General features: G+C 47.5%; 1 long non-coding RNA gene across 1 annotated transcript in view; it reads left to right on the forward strand.

Annotated features, from left to right (window-relative positions):
* The first annotated feature begins 3720 nt into the window (after positions 1 to 3720).
* The window catches only part of LOC104984874, an 8011-nt gene continuing 7170 nt past the window's right edge, over positions 3721 to 4561 (forward strand). Inside the window, exon 1 of the long non-coding RNA XR_824804.1 lies at positions 3721 to 3890. This is a non-coding gene — a long non-coding RNA (uncharacterized LOC104984874). The remainder of the gene's footprint in view (positions 3891 to 4561) is intronic.

Below are 4561 nucleotides of genomic sequence, written 5' to 3' on the forward strand. Positions count from 1 at the left end.
CAGGAAGCTGAAAGGGGGCAACCGTCCTACAGCCAGCCCTACGTCCCCACGGGCAAGTGGGATACAGTAGGCTACCGTTAGGGGCTAGAATGCCTTCATCTCACAAACGTTTACTGAACTCGTTCTGACTGTGTATTTCCCTTTTGGTGTGCTTTTTCTCTTTCAAAGTTTCAGATGCTTTTACATAGTTCTAATTCCAGGAGCGTTTACTCAGCGTACTGTTACAAGATAAAGAAGGGCTCCATAAGCGGGTGTGACAGGCCGTGGCCTGCGCTGGGGGAGCGGCTCCCCGTGAGGAAGAGAAAGGCCGGGAAGACCTTTTACTTCTTTCTAATTTCTGTTCTGAAATTAACTGAATTTCAGTTCAGTTCAGTCGCTCAGTCATGTCTGACTCTTTGCAACCCCATGGACTGCAGCACGCCAGGCTTCTTTGTCCATCACCAACTCCCGGAGTTTACTCAAACTCATGTCCATCAAGTCGGTGATGCCATCCAACCATCTCATCCTTTGTCATACCCTTCTCCTCCCGCCTTCAATCTTTCCCAGCATCAGGGTCTTTTCCAATGAGTCAGTTCTTCGCATCAGGTGGCCAAAGGATTGGAGTTTTGGCTTTAGCATCAGTCCTCCCAATGAATATTCAGGACTGATCTCCTTTAGGATGGACTGGTTGGATCTCCTTGCAGTTCAAGTGACTTTCAAGAGTCTTCTCCAGCACCACAGTTCAAAAGCATCAATTCTTCAGCGCTCAGCTCAGCTCAGAGTTGTGTCCAACTCTCACATCCATACATGACTACTGGAAAAACCATAGCTTTGACTAAATGTACCTCTGTCAGCAAAGTCTTTCAGATTTACATGTGGATAATCAGGCTAGGATGAGATGGAATGGCTCTGTTTTAAGGAGTCCTGTTTGCTTGGCTAGCATATTTCATCTTTCATTCCTTCCTTCGATCTTTCTTTTCCCTCCCTCCTTTCCCCTTTTTTCCTTTAATCAATGCTTATTTCTAACCAAAAGCATGAGAAAACACAAATATACAGTTCAGCAACCTAATAGGTATGCTTTTGATTAGCTCCAGTAACTAAAATAACCAAATCATACGGAATCTCACTGCTGTTGATGTACATTTTCCTGGTAGCGCATGACGTGGAACATTTCCTCCCATGCTTACTCACCATCGGTATATCTTTTCTGGTGAGGAGTCTGTTAAGCTCTTTGGCCCATTTTTCAGTTGAGTTGCTTGTTTCCTTATTGTTGAGGCTAGGAGCTCTTTGTCTATTTTGGATGACAGCTCTTTATCAGAGGTATCTTTTCCAAATAGATTCTCCCAGCCTGTGATTTGTCTTCTCTTTCTTTTGAGATTGCCTTTCATAGAACAGAAGTTTCAGTTTACTAAAATCCAATTTATCCATGATTCCTTTCAGGAACCATGCCTTTGGTGCTGTATCTAAAACATCATTGCCATACCCAAGGTCATCTAGATTTTCTGTTGTTTTTTTTTTTTTTTTTCCCTAGGAGTTTTAGAGTTTTGTGTCTTACATTTAGGCCTAAGATCTATTTTGAGGTCATTTTTGTGAAGGTATAAGGTCTCTGTCTAGATTCATTTGCACATGGCCATCCAGTTGTTCCAGCACCAGTTGTTGAAAAGATTATCTTTGTCTCATTGCATTGCCTTTGCTTCCTTTGTCAACGATTGGTTGACTATGTTACATGGATCTGTTTCTGGGCTCTGTATTGATTCCATTGATCTATTTGCCAGGTTTTTTTTTTTTTTTCTGATGCCACACCATCTTGATTTGTTGTCGTTGCTGTTGTTCAGTTGCCAAGTCGTGTCTGACTCTTTGGGACCCCATGGACGGCACCATATCAGGCCTCCCTGTCCTTCATCATCTCCCAGACTTTGCCCAAGTTCATGTCCATTGAGTCGGTGATGCCATCCAACCATCTCATCCTCTGTTACAGTCTTCTCATTCTGCCTTCAGTCGTTCCCAGCATCAACAATTTTTTTCCCAGTGAGTTCGCTCTTCACATCAGGTGGCCAAAGTATTGGAGCTTCAGCTTCAGCATCAGTGCTTCCAATGAGTATTCAGGATTGGTTTCCTTTAAGACTGACTGGTTTGATCTCCTTGCTGTCCAAGAGACTCTCAAGAGTCTTTTCCAGCACCACGGCTCAAAAGCATCAATTCTTTGACACTGTCTTGATTACTATGGTGGTGGTAGTTTAGTCGCTCAGCCATGCCCGACTCTTGCGACCCCATGGACTGTAGCCTGCCATGCTCTTCTGTCCATGGGATTTTCCAGGCAAAGAATACTGGAGTGAGTTGCCATTTCCTTCTCCACTTGCTTATTGCAGGTTTACAGTAAGTCTTGAAGTCAAGTAGCATCCATCTTCCAAGTTTGTTCTTCTCCTTCAATATTGTATTGCCTATTCTGGGTCTTTTGCCTCCATATAAACTTGAGAATTGATTTGTCATCTTTTGAGTTTTCAAAGGTGCATGGAACTTAAAATGGAAAAATAATCCAAGGCATAGAGAAGTGCCTACTATAAGAAGTGCCTACTACAAGGATTTTGCAGACAATCTCTTATTGAATCTTTACAACAACCTATCAGGGAACTATTTTTACCATTGTTCATGTGAAGATGGAGACCCTAAATCTAAAGGGAGTTAATTAGCTAATAAATGGCAGAAATAGAATTTGAACCTTGATACTATAACCAGCTGCCAAAAAATATACCCAACACATATTGTCACATGTAAATCGACCTACTTATGAAGGAAATGTGTACACACTGCACTCATCAAGAGTCCATCTAGGTCCATTCAACCTAGCATTTCAAATCACTTTGACCTAAATACAATGGATTTGGTTTAACTGTATCTTTGAAAGGATACCCTGAGTTCCCTGCCTAGTCCTAAAAATGTCCACAGCAGCATTTAGAAAATAGTTAATAATCCCAGTTTAAGGAAAATGGGTATGATTTTCAATGAAAGGCTCAGAATGAAATCCGGGTCAGAATAATTCTCATTTTTCTCTTCTGAAGCTGATCTATAAGGCTGTGAATAGCTGCTTCTGTCACTGTCCCTCCTTTAGTCATTAGAATTCTTGATCTAATGCCTTTTAAAAAAAAAAAAAGAGATGAGTGTATTTTTCTGTGCTTCATGTAACGTGCCAAAACAATCATGAGCCCTAGGACAAGCAGCTAGCCCAAGCGATGATACAGAAGCCGGCCTTTGAGTTGGACAGTTCCTCTTTTAAACTTCCTTTTCCACCAGCAGATTGGGAGGGGGTAGTGGGGTCACAGAAAGCCGCCTCATTCAGGTGAGGTTCACTGAGGCAGCCATCTCAACACGCTTTTCCAGCCCTAAGGACCAGGCCTTTGGGAGTCGAGTCCTGCTGCCCATCACCCGTTTTGAGAGAGAAAGGATGCCTGCTTCTAAACAGCGGTAGGAGAGGCTCCTCAGGTTCAGCTTTCCAGAAAACACACACAAACAGGGATACATATCTCTGAAGCTCTTTCGCATAAGAAAAATTCTCTTTTCCACCCCACCAGCATGGTGACAACCCCTAGTGAGTTCTTGCAGAGTGTGAGCTGGTCCTCAGACACAAAAGTTTCATCCGGATGGGTCCTCGCCGGCCGGGGAGTCAGGTGTGTTGATACCCACATCATGAATCAGATGTGGAGGCACCCGGCCAGCCCTTCCTTTGCCAGGCCAGGCAGCTGCTGCCCTGTGAAAGCCACACCAGGCAGTCGGGCCGGTCCGCCCCACTGGCCCGTGGCCCCTGCCCTTGGCTCCCTGGGCGCCCCAGGCTGGAGGCCAGCAGACGGTGCCCCGTGAGGGCGCGGCGTCCCGAGAGCTGACCTGGTGTCCCCAGCCAGCCCTGCTCCCGCTTCGTAAGTCTCCAGCCCCTGGAGAGCTGGGCCCTGCCTTCTGACCTGTCTGACCTCCGGTCCGGGCTGGTGCTCCGGGAGACCGGAGCCAGGGCTGCCGGGGACTCTGCTGAGCTCACCGCCGGGGCGGGGGCGGGGGTGGGGGGTGATTAGTTACCGGGGTGAAGCTCCATGAGGACACCGAGCTGCACAAACACTGCTTCTGGCTGTGCTGAGAGCACAAGACGTTGGAGGCTGGTCTTCCTGGGAGAGAGGGGCCTTAGTGTTTTCCCTTCTTTTCTTTTTTTTGGAGAAAGCCGAATCCTAACAGGCTCTGAAAGTCAAGTAGCTGCTCTAGGCTTCGGGCGAGGGGCGGGGGCGAGAGGGGGAGGAGGTGTGCTTTTATGTACTGTATGCGTGATGATCTGCGTGCGCACCTGTGTGTGTGACTGGTGTGTGTGCGTGACTGGTGTGTGTGCGTGTGTGCGCAGCGGCGTGCACCTTCCCAGACCCGGGTGTGGGGCGGGCAGGGAGGGGCGGGGCCGCCCTAGGTGATCTGCGTCGTGGCCTTGGCCTTGAACTTTTGTTCCGGGAACCAACGCGGCCGCCCCCGCGCGGGGCGGGCTGCCAACGCTGCGCCGCCCACGCCGATCACTCAGGCCAACGTGAAAGGAATTAGCTTCCAACAGACAGGG

The sequence above is a fragment of the Bison bison genome, unplaced genomic scaffold (genome assembly GCF_000754665.1).
Source record: "Bison bison bison isolate TAMUID 2011002044 unplaced genomic scaffold, Bison_UMD1.0 scf7180017864037, whole genome shotgun sequence".
NCBI classification, from domain to species: Eukaryota; Metazoa; Chordata; class Mammalia; order Artiodactyla; family Bovidae; genus Bison; species Bison bison.